This window comes from Lampetra fluviatilis, chromosome 80 (assembly GCF_964198595.1).
Source record: "Lampetra fluviatilis chromosome 80, kcLamFluv1.1, whole genome shotgun sequence".
Lineage (NCBI taxonomy): Eukaryota > Metazoa > Chordata > Hyperoartia > Petromyzontiformes > Petromyzontidae > Lampetra > Lampetra fluviatilis.
This window is the reverse complement of record NC_136354.1, coordinates 143,560-157,787: the sequence shown is the minus strand read 5'-3', so window position 1 is coordinate 157,787 and position 14,228 is coordinate 143,560. Positions and strand designations below refer to the sequence as shown.

Here is a 14,228-nt window from a genome sequence, read left to right as displayed (position 1 = left end):
GGTGCAGGGTGTGGGTGGTGGGTATTACAGGGTGGGTGGGTGCAGGGTGAGTATTGTGAGTGTGGTGAGTATGGTAAAAGTGATCAGGGTTCACACTGATCCACCACCTCCACCACCCCTACTGTGCAGTGGACCGGCCACCACAAAGCAGCACACGTCGGAGGAGTGAGCGGATGGCTCTCCCTATGCGGGCCAGGCTCCCTTGCTTCCTCTTCTCCTGCTCTACCACCAACTCCTCTACCAGAGTCTCCTCCTGTACCACCAACTCCCCCACCAGCGTCTCCTCAAGTACCACAAACTCCTCCACCAGGGTCTCCTGTACCACCAACTCCTCCACCAAGGTCTCCTCCTGTACCACCAACTCCTCCACCAAGGTCTCCTCAAGTACCACCAACTCCTCCACCAAGGTCTCCTCCTGTACCACCAACTCCTCCACCAGGGTCTCCTGTACCACCAACTCCTCCACCAAGGTCTCCTCCTGTACCACCAACTCCTCCACCAGGGTCTCCTGTACCACCAACTCCTCCACCAAGGTATCTTCCTGTACCACCAACTCCTCTACCAGAGTCTTCTGTACCACCAACTCCTCCACCAGGGTCTCCTCCTGTACCACCAACTCCTCCACCAAGGTCTCCTCAAGTACCACCAACTCCTCCACCAAGGTCTCGTCCTGTACCACCAACTCTTCCACCAGCGTCTCCTCAAGTACCACCAACTCCACCAGGGTCTCCTCACGTACCACCAACTCCTCTACCAGGGTCTCCTCGAGTACCACCAGCTCCTCCACGAGAGTCTCCTCCTCTTGCACCACCAGCTCCTCCACCATGGTCTCTTCCTCCACAACCTTCAACTTCTCTTTAGAGGCCTGGGCGAGCAAGGAGGATGGGCGCTGTGCCGGCTCCATTCTGTGAAGAAATGCGCACGACACCGTTCCAACTTCCTGCTTCAGCAGAGATCAGTCCCCCCCCTCCCCCCATTGTCCATGGGTGGACTAGGTGTGTGCCGCAGAAGATTAACCCAGCGAATTAACAGTGCCGCAATAATGCAGCATACCTTTGCCCACCGTGAGTCTGGTTACGAAATGGGCATTAGTCTGGCGGTGTCTCAGTGGATGCAGGGCAACTTGGGAAAGATATTGCCACTTCATTATCTGTCCTCACCCAGAAACCAATTATGGAAAATAAATCCGTATATAACCGAATCTACACATTCTCTTTGGCTGGAACTCACAGCCAGAGAGGACCTGGGATTGAGTCCCATACAGGGGCCACTTTCTCTGTGTGGAATGTGGAGTGTGTTCTACCAACCCCCCTACCCTGCCCCCCCCCCCCCCCCCCTCTGCATGGGTATCCAGAATCAGAATCTTTATTTAAACTGGATGAAGAGGAGTCTGAGCTATGAAGCTATTCTTTCACAGATGTCCAGTCAAGTAACAGGGTCAGCAGGTTACAACAAAAAATAAAACAAAGTATAGAAGAGTCACAAAAAAATATAATGAAGCGTATAAATACAAATGGCATAAGTAAATAAAATCCTGTCAGTTTTTCAACACTAAATGCAAGCTTGGGCAAGGCAGCGAAACAGCAACAAAAACAGCCTCACACCACACCAAGACAACACGATTCTTCAATAAAATTGCACATTAAAATTTCACTTCCATTCCTCTGGATTTGGCAACTGAACCCTCACAAACACGCGGTGCAACCAGTGTTGGATGGACATCTTCACCAGTGTTGTAAATTGAACATCCAAATCACTCAATTGGGATCGTACAGCAGCAGTAAATTTGTTCTGTACTGCAATCACTTGGCAGGACCCTCCTGAAAAAAGTCTTGAGACTGAGTGAGGCTATTGCTGGCTAAATAAGTGTAGAAGTAGTAGCAATAAAGATAAATCAATATTAAACACCCCCGGGTACGCTGTACGGGGGGTGACCACCCTGGGCCCCGCGCTTTGGGGGGCCCTGCGCTTCGATGTCACGGTGTCAGACGTAATACTTCCGTTTAACACGTAGGCTATCGGTCCGAATTGGCTCACAAGTGATGACATCACATTTATCGCTCTATTTAAGACTGAAGGAGGAGGATTTCTCCACGATTCGAAAGCCCACACCGTGTAACTTGCCCCAGGCCCCACACCCCCCTATAGACTGCCTTGACCACTGGACAAGCAGATGGTGGCTTACTGTCGCTCAGCAGCTCCAGAGCGCTTCACACTGCCAGGAGCAGCAACGGTGGTGGTGGCTTTGCTGGCCGTGGTGGTGCTGGTGGCCGCGGTCCGGAGCCAGTTATGAGCCAGCGCCTGCGCTGGCGTCATACGACATTCCGGATCCCATCTGTTGAGAGACGCACGGGGGACACACGCGGCCACGTGGTGAGAGAGGCATGGTGAGAGCTTTGATATTCCTTCCCTTCTCCCACGAGGTCCAGGAACGCACAGCAGCAGCGGAAGCCACAGTAGCAGTGGCAGTCCTCTGATGACCAGCAGTGGCTTGGACAGACCTCCCACTCCTCCACAGAGGGCTAACTCCACAGAGGGCCAGTGGTACCGCTTATTGGCAGGTCCACTCAGCTCCACATCTTCCTGGTGATCGGTGGAGAGCGGTCGCCGATCAATTGGAGGGGGGAATCCTCGTGGGGAGGGCGTGGGAATGGTGGGTGGTTCTTACCGCAAACAGGAGCTGATGAATTCGACAAACTCCGGGTCATCGCTTTTGAGCACCCTGTGAAGTGGGAAGCTCCCCGGAACCCTTTTCTTGCCTGGGCAGAACATCTTCCCCCGATGGTCTGCAGGAGCCATACACAGCGGAAGAGATGAAGTCACCAACCACCACATCGCCCATCTACCCACTTACTGACCGATTCATCAACCCACTCATCCACCTACCCACCCATACACTTTTCCACCTACCCAATCGCTCACTCACCTATCCACCTACCCACTCACCCACCCTCTCGCTGACCCACTCACCCAACCACTCACCCATTCGCCCAATTACCCACCAACCTACTCGCCTACTCACCCACATACCCATCCACTTGCCCACACACCCATTTACCCACCCACATACGCAAGTAATGTAAAATACAAAGACGCCCCCTCCAAAACAAAATAACAACAGCCTGAGGCCACTACCTAAAACTGAATCCGGTCTGTCATTCACCCCACGCTTCAACTCACCAAAGAACTGCGTTCTGTCGGGTGCTCCATTCACCATGTACCTTGGAGGCATCCCCAGAATCTGCACATGGTTGACATGAAGACAAAGGTCACCCGTATAGCTTCGGCACACTGTAGGGACAAGTGCTGTCAGATCGAGTAGCAAAATTAGCAGCGTTTGTTGAGGGCCAGCACTGTGGCACACAGAGACAGGAGTGGCGGCTGATTTCAGCCGCATCATCTCTACATAACAAAAAGGCTCAGTCCATTTTACACGCACCTTTACATCATCCGCACCTAGTTTACACAACAAAGGCTCATTCCTAACAGCGTGCTTCAGCCGCACCGAACCTCACAAAAATAATATTCAGGGCCTACCTTGGCTCCTGCCACCCTCAAACAGTATATATACACAAGGACTGTTTCTTGGAATTTCTCTCACTTGATACAGCTATCGTGCTGTGAATGTTCCACCTGAAGATGGAGGCTTGTGTTGCCTCCGAAACGTCGTGATTTTAATTTAATTTTTATTTTACTTTAATTAATTTTTTTATTTTTTACCTACGCGACTTTACCAAAAAAACCTAAGAATGTGAATCCTTGCAGTCACGAAAGCTTCAAATCTAGAATTGACCCAGGTACTTTACACACTCCACCAGGTACTCAGTTGAGGCTGACTCGAACTAGAGGAGGCCCAGGACCAGTTCAGACAATCGTCACTGGTGTTGCCCATGAGCTGGAATCAAACTCAGTTTCTAGCACAGCAGGCTGACCTCTACACTACCGTTCCCCCACACAAACAAGACATACACGTGTACACGCAACATACGACAGCCGTTATTCACAGATCACCAAGTGGCCACCCTCCCTCCTGCCACCCCCATAGCTCACGACTCCAAGGAAAGAGAGGGGGATCACGAGCGGACAGACGCCGTGTGGGAAATACCTCTATGCAGCGCGGGAGGTGATCTTCGTGGCTGTTGGACCGGAATAATTCCCTGCCCGTCGCCAACTCCGCCACCGTGCAGCCCAGCGCCCACATATCCACTCCACATGTCAAGCTATAGCCCAGCAACAGCTCCGGAGCCAAGTATTCTAGGGTCCCACCAACATTCATAGCTGTACAAAAATCACAAGGACAACAAACATATGTGCGTGTGTACACACTGTGTCTTAAACAGCATCATCATCAAGCACACAAACAGTCACATGTACAGACACTCAGATACTCACACACAGACACACTCAGACAGACACTGACATATAGACACTCACACGGACGCAGAGAGACCCATGCATAAAGACAGCCATACAGACACCCACACGCAGACACTCACACACCCAGGTGAGGTCACTCACGTTGACTTTCCACGAAAAAGCTCGTGCCAAAGTCCGTGATCCTCACGGTGCCAGTCACGGTGTCTTTGACGAGAACATTTTCCTGGAGGAGGGGTAGAATGAATTCAAACTCAGAGGTTATGCCGATATCATTCAGCCAGCAGTGGATCAATCACATACCACGACACACGCTAAACAGGGGAACTAGATGAGGCATAGCGCTGTCGACAAGCGTCAGTCAAGAGCAATATTCGCTGTTTTCTGACAACTCGGTGGTGCCCCTTTCAAATGTGTCAAAATTAAATTTCGATTTAAAGCTTTCGTGACTGCAGGGATTCATCTTCTTGGTTCTTTCGGTAAAGTCATCACGTAGAAGGGAAGTAATACAATAATAAAAATAAAACATAATAAAAAACATAATAAAAAAAAAGGTGAAAACCAGGTCAACTGAGGACGACTGCTTGCGTTGTGGCCGAAACGTCGTGAGAATTGTTTTAATTTTATTATTGTATTACTTCCCTTCTACGTGACTTTACCGAAAGAACCAAGAAGATGAATCCCTGCAGTCGCGAAAGCTTTAAATCGAAAAACAATACGATCATTTTATTATGTTTTATTTTTATTATGTTTTTTTTATCTTTTATTAAGTTTTATTTTTATTATTTTATTACTTCCCTTCTACGTGACTTTACCGAAAGAACCAAGAAGATGCGTCAAAATTGTAGATGTGAGTAGAGGCGTGTCACGTTCAAAGCACTCTCAGGCACCATCAAAGTAAAGAGGGGTGGCTCTATTGACAACCGATTGCCGTTGCTCCAACAGGAGAGCTGCATGGAGCTCACAGCTGGATGAGTGCCCGTTAACGAGTTAGAGACAAAAAGCCACGCACAAGAGAGTGCACGGATTCCGTGACGCTTTCCACTGCACCTTTGTCTTTGGACGTTTTCAATTTGCAGATTGGAATTCGATAACGAGCAGTTGTCAGGCCAAAATGCACATTTCGCACGTTTTAAAAAAATATATTTTCGACTCTGTTTCATGTCTCCCAGGCAACGCTGATCAATGTTGCCGGTTTTCTCTCTGGTGAGTCCCCAAGAGCGACACGACTCTACACTATAGTTTAATTCATACCAGATCACATTCACCAGAGGAGCATGACCCTGCCTCCTTCCAGTGAGATGGGCAGAGCTTACATATCGACTCTGTGACCAACATGGCCGGTTTTCTCTGTGGAACGAGTCCCCAATAAAGATACACCTCTGCAATCTTAATTTGTAGCTTTCGTGACTGCAGGAATTACTCTTTGGTTCTTTCGGTAAAGTCACGTATAAAGCTTGCGTACTTTGTCACCCGTCGTCCTACTCATTGACATGCTATTTTTTTCTCTAACCCCTCCCTCTCTCCGCCCCCACCCCCCTCTCTCTATTTAAGGCCTCGTCACAGAGACGTTCTCTCTCTGTGTGCCGATGTGTGTTCTCTCTCTATGTATCTTTGCGATATCTGTCTGCTTATATGTCTGTCTATAGTTTTCTGGTTAGATTTTTGTTGCTATTTCTTTTATACCTGATGATGATTGCTTGTGTTGCAATCGAAACGTCGTCGTATGCTATTATTTAATTTATTATTTTATCTTTATACGTGACTTTACCGAAAGAACCAAAGAGTGATACACCTCTGCACCAAAGTGAAAGCTGAACGCTGTGTCCACTCACTGGCTTGATGTCCGCGTGGACGATTTTCCTGGAATGTATGTGGCGCAAGAACTTGAGGATGCCCCTGGTGTAGGTTTTCACCATCGCCATGTCCAACCGTCGGAGCCCCGCATTTCTAATCACTTCATGAAGGCTCTCCCTGTGAGAGAGGCAGAAGCAGCAACAAAAACACGGCATCAGTACCATCCCCTACAATGCTGCACTGATTCTGATAACGATAATCATGATAATTGTTTTTTTACCCTTCTATCTGGCAACAAAACTGACAACTTTTTACAAGGAGTCATGGTTGCATAGACCGCAATACCTGCAGTCATAATACAAACAAAAGTTATGTCTTTGGCTGCAGTCATAATACAAACAAAAGTTATGTCTTTTGTTTGTATTATGACTGCAGGTATTGCGGTCTATGCAAACATGACTCCTTGTAAAAAGGTGTCAGTTTTATTGCCAGATAGAAGGGTAAAAAACCAATTATCATATTTTTACTGGCAAATGAGGTTCCCATGGTGTAAACGATAATCATGTTCATATTGTACGTTCACGTGCACATTTATGACCAATATTAAAGGTTATAGTTCCGTGTGGGTTGAGGTCGTCAATTTACCCATAAACCAAATCAGTTGGCATATCTGCCCACTTGACAACTTGCATTCATTGGCTTTGTTGCCGGGTGGTGGAGGGTTATCCATTGGGAGAAGATAAAAACTCCACACAGAACAGAAGCTCGGGATTTTCGCCGAGAGGCACGAGCATCACCACTGCCATGCAGCCACCCTGCTGATTGAGTGGAGGCGTGGGTTGGTTAAAGTGGCAGGGCTAATGGAGAAAAGACAAGTGGCCTCCAATGCACCCGTGGCACATGGCAGCTCCACAGGATTACAATGCATGGGTGGTGGCGTGGGCATCTCAACATTAACAGCTTACTCTTTGGTTCTTTCGGTAAAGTCACGTATAAAGATAAAATTATAAATTAAATAATAGCATACGACGTTTCGATTGCAACACAAGCAATCATCATCAGGTATAAATGAAATGAAATAGCAACAAAAATCTAACCAGAAAACTATAGACAGACATATAAGCAGACAGATATCACCAAGATACATATGTCTGTCTATAGTTTTCTGGTTAGATTTTTGTTGCTATTTCATTTATACCTGATGATGATTGCTTGTGTTGCAATCGAAACGTCGTATGCTATTATTTAATTTATTATTTTATCTTTATACGTGACTTTACCGAAAGAACCAAAGAGTAATTCCTGCAGTCACGAAAGCTCCACAATTAAGAATTAACAGCTTGCCGCGGTGGCGAGATGACATCTCCCCCGCCTGGTATGGAGGAGGTCCTAGGTTTGATCCCGACCGTGATGCCTGTAGATTTGGAGATTGCATGTTCTCCCCGTGGGCACGTAGATTTTTCTGTGGGTCCACTGGTTTTCCCCTCCACATTTATAATCAAAATGCTACTTTTAGATTTAAAGCTTTCGTGACTGCAGGGATTCATCTTCTTGGTTCTTTCGGTAAAGTCACGTAGAAGGGAAGTAATAAAATAATAAAAATAAAACATAATAAAATAATTCTCACGACGTTTCGGCCACAACGCAAGTAGCCGTCCTCGGGTGAAGAACAGGTCTGTCGGGAAGACAGGAGAACAGGTCTGTCGGGAAGACAGACTCTGTCTCCCCGACAGACCTGTTCTTCACCTGAGGATGGCTACTTGCGTTGTGGCCGAAACGTCGTGAGAATTATTTTATAATGTTTTATTTTTATTATTTTATTATTTCCATTCTACGTGACTTTACCGAAAGAACCAAGAAGAAAAATGCTACTTTGTTAAGCTTTTATTTGTGGTCTGGTCGCTTCTAAAAAATAACGAAAGTTTTTTAAGTTAGTTGACCACGCTATTGGCGGAGGGGGGGGGGTATGAGCTACATACTTCAACAGCTCCATGACGATACAGTAGTGTCCTCTGAAATGAAATCTGTTCAGGACTTCGATGACGTTGAAATCTTCATCACTGCCCTCGCCCTGAAGTTCCAGAGCTATCTGGAGCTCCATCTTCTGGTATGTTTCCTGCTTGGAGCTGCACAGAGGAAGTCCACAAATGAAGAGCCTACATTTGCTTTAGGGATATCCAGAGCCAAATTCTACTCAGAATAAAATAATTCACTATGAATTCACCAGGTCTAACAGCACCAGGAGTTCCAGTAGCACACTTGACTATCATTGGTGATTAGCTCCCACAGAGGGAGCAGGAGCCGGCGTAGGGCACCCAATAAGATTTGAAAGTGAAGAACCATTCAAATCGGATTGGTCATTTTAGAAATCTAAATGCAAACGCATGTTAACACAACGCATTAATTCTAGATTTGAAGCTTTCGTAACTGCAAGGATTCATATTCTTAGGTTTTTTTCGGTAAAGTCATGTAGGTAAAAAAATTAAATTAATAAAAGTAAAATAAAAATAAAATAAAAATCACGACGTTTCGGAGGCAACACAAGCCTCCGTCTTCAGGTGGAACCGTCACAGCCACGACAGCTGTATCAAGTAAATGAGAGATTACAAGAGCTACCACTCCGTATATATAATGGTTGAAGAGGGGAAGGGCCAAGTACGGCACACTTTTTATTAATATGGTAAGGTGAGGCTTAAGACTAAGAATAGACGTGACTTTACCGAAAAAACCTAAGAATATGAACACAACGCATTTTCACTTCAATGTGCCTCTTCCATTCGGGAACACTTTTCGCATAACGTGGAATGTACCCGTAATAACACGAACGCGCCCATTGCAACACGGAACGCTTCTCGTTATAACGTAGAACACGCCTGTTAAAGCACGGAACACGCCCGTTATAACACGATCTGTGAGTAGTCGACAACAAACTACTTTCTTGAGCTGCAATGATACATTACTCGCAATGATAAAGTAACGTGACGGCATACCCTCAGTTATTGGTCTCGTCATCTCAAGGTGTATGAGTGCATTGTATCTCGCCAAACATTATTATTACATTATTTATGGGAAAATTATTTTCGCTCAATATCTTTTTGCTGAACGCGGAACTTTTCAGGAATGTATCTACAGCATTAAATGAGGAATTACCGTAATGTGCAGGTAATCTTTCAGCAATGGGATGTTTTGCCCCAATATTAGTTTACACTGTGTGTGTGTATTTTAAGCTTTAGGGAGGAAAAATCTGAGAACCCAGAAGGAACTGATGCAGAACAGGGGTAGAACATGCAAACTCCATACAGGAGGGCACCCGAATCAGGAGTCGAACCCAGGCCCCCCTTCTCGCTTTGATGCACGAGTGTCATCACTGCCAATTTTGGAGCTTTTGTGACTGCAGGAATTATTCTATGGTTCTTTCGGTTAAGTCACGTATAAAGATAAAATAATAAAAATAATACATTACATTTCGATATTTTACTAGGCTATTTAATTTTAGTGTGCCTATCTCTAATTATCATTGACATGCTAATTTTTTCTCTGCCCCCTCCCTCTCTCCGCCCCCTCTCTATATTTAAGGCCTCGTCACAGAAACGACCTCTCTCTTTCTGCCGATACGTGTTCTCTCTCTGTGTGTCTTTGTGATGTCGGTCTGCTTGTGTGTCTGTCTATAGTTTTCTAGTTAGATTTTTGCTGCTATTTCTTTTATACCTGATGAAGATTGCTTGTGTTGCAATCGAAACGTCGTAGTATGCTATTATTTAATTTATTATTTTATCTTTATACGTGACTTTACCGAAAGAACCAAAGAATAATGTCATCACTGCATCGCACGGCTGCCCGTGGCAACGGACTTAACAACAACATCGGCCTCGTGACGGCGCGGCTCTGAAGTCTTACCTCGATGGTGACACCAGGATCTTGATGGCCACCAGGATGTTCCTTTTGTGATCAAGGCACTGGATCACCTGGCCTTGACCTCCTTCTCCAATCTTCTTCAGCACCTCATAGCGATAGCGGAGGTGCTCATGCCGGAACTGCACAAAAGGTGCAATCATTTAAAGTGAATATAATTAAAATCACAAAGTTTAAGAAGTGAGAATGTATATTCTTTGGGATATGCAAATTCCTTTGTCAAGGCGCTCTTCCCACTCCAACCCAGCTTAAATATACGCTGCCAAGCCTGGTGGTGTTCATTCAGACGCTGTCTTCCCGACAGACCTGTTCTTCACCTGAGGACAGCTGCTTGCGTTGTGGCCGAAACGTCGTGAGAATTGTATTTTATTATGTTTTATTTTTATTATTTTATTATGTTTTATTTTATTATTTTATTATGTTTTATTTTTATTATTTTATTATGTTTTATTTTTATTATTTTATTATTTCCATTCTACGTGACTTTACCGAAAGAACCAAGAAGATCTTTCGGTAAAGTCACGTACATAGATTGAAAGAAAATAACAAAAAACTAAAAACAATCAAGGGTTGCTGGGTGAAAATTATCATGTTAATGACAGATTAGTATGTTAATGGCATATCGCAGAGCCGCAACCGAGGGGTCGGCACGCAACGTGGCTGTGTTAGTGTGAAAGCGCAAGTTTGAAATGGGCATAAAGCACGACTATCATCAGAAGGTGGTAGGATGGGAAGATCATAGCCAATTATGACTTAAACTGGTTGATAACGTCCTTCCAATGATTACTCAGTTTGTACCCATCTTCTCGGTTTAAATTGTGTCTGTGTCGATAAAAATGGATGGCTTCATGAATGAATCTTTGTTGATAGACAAGTGGGTTTGCAAAGTACCTTCGTCTTAGAGAAATAAATTTTGTGAGCCCACCGCATTAAAACAATGATCAGCCACGGCTGAGGTATTGGTCCTAACGTGTTTCAGATCCGACCTAGTTTCGGATCGGTCTTATATTCACGAACGTAAGGCAGATCTGAAACTGTCGGGTTGGCTGCCCACCACTTGCATTAATATTGGCTGCTGACATTTGGGCTATGCCCATTTAAAACCCTAATAAACAGTTTGCCTTTGGAAGCTAACCCCCCTTTTCCTGAAGACGACCGATTGTGTTGCGATTGAAACGTTGTAGTTTTAGTTTTTGTTATTTTCTTTGAACCTATCTACTTGACTTTACCGAAAGACCCAAAAAATATGAATTCTTGCAGTCACGAAAGCTTTAAGTCAAGGATTTAAGTGAGAATGTAATTTTCTAATGTATTTTCTGTAATGATTACGTTGTTTTAAATCTGTCATTGTGGAATGTTCTGATGTCTGCTGGCTCAGTCACCCTTAAAAAAGAGCTTCTTAGCTCAATGGGCTTTACTCGCGATAAAAAATCCTGATTCTGAAGTACATTGGTGTGTGTGATAGCCCTGGTTGGTACTTCAGGTGCAATAACAAGAAGCCAAAAACCCCGCTACCGATGGGCCCTGTGACTGCCCCCACAGCTGGTGTTTTGTTGCGAGCCTCACCAGAATGTAATTTCGTTCTTGGTCGTCGTATCCATCATTGTTGCATCCCTCAGATTTGTTGAAAAGTGCAAAGTACCACACTTCCTGCATGGCTGCGAGTTCTAGCTTCTCACGGTGGGTCAAGTGAGGGCCAAAGAGAGCCATGATTTCTGCAGACATGAGAATAACGACAACAGCTGTGTGATCCCAAAGTTGAGCCATTTGTAGGAAACAATTACAGGATTGGGATGTTTTGGCCAATACCAGTTATGTCTGTATGTATGTTGAACTTCTTTTGCACCGTATGTAGCCAATGGTGCCAAATGAATACGCGGGGGAAGGACAATAAACGAAACATGAAAAGTTCTAAAGAAAGTAGTTTTCAATCTAGATGATTTAAAAGTGTATAGCTCCAGTGGCTTCCTAATCATCTTCTTGGTTCTTTCGGTAAAGTCACGTAGAAGAGAAGTAATAAAATAATAAAAATAAAACATAATAAAACCGAAAGAACCAAGAAGATGAATCCCTGCAGTCACGAAAGCTCTAAATCGAAATTTGGCTTCCTAATATCGGAAGTGCATCTGAAAGCGTGTGATGTGCTGAGGCCAGAGCACAGATAATCATCCCCATGCAACATGGCCACCATGATGCAGTCCCCCATGCAACATGGCTACCATTAAGTCCTGCATGCAACACTGCCAACATGAAGTCCTCCATGCAACTTGGCCACCTGGATATCACCCATGCATCATGGCCGCTATGAAATCTCCAATGCATCATGGCCACTGTGACATGCACCATGTAACATGGCCATTGTGATGTTCCACCATTCACCATGGCCCTCTGTGACGTCCCTCATTACTGTCCTTACCTTGCGGTGATTTGCTGCAGATGGAGGCGGTGCCCTCTGAGGACAGCGCACTCCACGTGGTGCAAGATTCGCCCTTACTCCTCGCCTCTCCAGCTCGGCTCATCTACACACACACAAAGACAAAGGTCCACCATGTAAACTTTAGCAAGATGTTGGGGAAAGGGCAGGAGGCGAGCACTGAGCCAGGATCTCTGAGATCCTGGGCTCCACAAACATGAGGGTCCTGCCAAGATGTTGTGTCAGTTCTCAGCGTTGTGATATTTGGACAATATCTGATGTCACACTTGGATTTACAATGAAACACGTGTGGATTTAGAGGACACACACAGGAAGTCATGTTTGCATAGACCGCAATACCTGCAGTCATAATAAAAACAAAAAAACATAACTCTGATAATGTGCACTGTCCTTGAAGTTGATTAAACTTCTGTCCTTGAAGTTGATTAAACTTCAAGGACAATGCACATTATCAGAGTTATGTTCTTTTGTTTGAATTATGACTGCAGGTATTGCTGTCTATGCAAACATGACTCCTTATAAAAAGGTGTCAGTTTTGTTGCCAGATAGAAGGGTAAAAAAACAATTATCATATTTTTACTGGCAAATGAGGTTCCCATAGTGTAGACACACACAGGTTAATGGCATCCTTCAAACTGATAAGAGAAGTGGGGTTGGGCCAGGACATGCCACGGCCACGAGGAACAACGATGGCCGATGGTCTAGAACAATAACGGAGCTGCAGCCAAGTATCGGAGCACGTCTGAGAAGACAGCTTCCAGAGAGATGGAGCGACAAAATCGGTGCTTGGTGGATTATGCCATCGCAGGATCGTGAGGGGTAGCAGGAACTCAGGGAAGGAAGCCTTCATCCAGTAGTGGATAGATAAAAGTACTTACTCTTAGTTTTTTCGGTAAAGTCACGTAGGTAAAAAATGAAATAAAAATTAATAAAACTTAAATAATAATTATTTTAAATTTCTGAATGAATGAATTCAGACGCTGTCGCCTCGACAGACCTGGTTTTCACCTGAGGACGGCTGCTTGCGTTGTGGCCGAAACGTCGTGAAAATTATTTTATGTTTTATTTTTATTATTTTATTACTTCCCTTCTACGTGATGACTTTACCGAAAGAACCAAGAAGATGAATCCCTGCAGTCACGAAATAAGCTTTAAATCGAAATTTTATTATGTTTTATTTTTATTATTTTATTATGTTTTATTATTATTATGTTATTATGTTTTATTTTTATTAGTTTCATATGTTTTATTAATAATATTTTAATGTTTTATTTTTATTATTTTATTATGTTTTATTATTATTATGTTATTATGTTTTATTTTTATTAGTTTCATATGTTTTATTAATAATATTTTAATGTTTTATTTTTATAATTTTATTATGTTTAATTTTTATTAGTTTATTTTATTTTCATTATTTTATTATGTTTAATTTTTTTTATTATTTTATGTTTTATTTTTATTATTTTATTACTTCCCTTCTACGTGACTTTACCGAAAAAACCAAGAAGATGAATCCCTGCAGTCACGAAAGCTTTAAATCGAAAAGTACTGTAGATTATTCACATGTAGACAGGCAGGTACACAGACAGGATCTCGGGGGAGATACTCTGATAGATGCACACACACTCAGGCAGGCAAGTAGATGCACACTCAGGTATATGGATAGGCGACAGGTAGCCACACGCAGAGTGGAGAGCACACGTCCATC

General features: G+C 44.2%; 1 long non-coding RNA gene and 1 pseudogene across 1 annotated transcript; both read right to left on the bottom strand.

The window, feature by feature from the left end:
* The window catches only part of LOC144953663 (uncharacterized), a 267,013-nt pseudogene that overhangs the window by 216,955 nt on the left and 35,830 nt on the right, over positions 1-14,228 (bottom strand).
* Positions 10,149-12,597, bottom strand: LOC144953649 (uncharacterized). The gene is made up of 3 exons (XR_013640871.1): positions 12,500-12,597; positions 11,650-11,798; positions 10,149-10,205 (listed from the first exon to the last, which is right to left on the bottom strand). It is a non-coding gene; the product is annotated as an uncharacterized LOC144953649 (long non-coding RNA).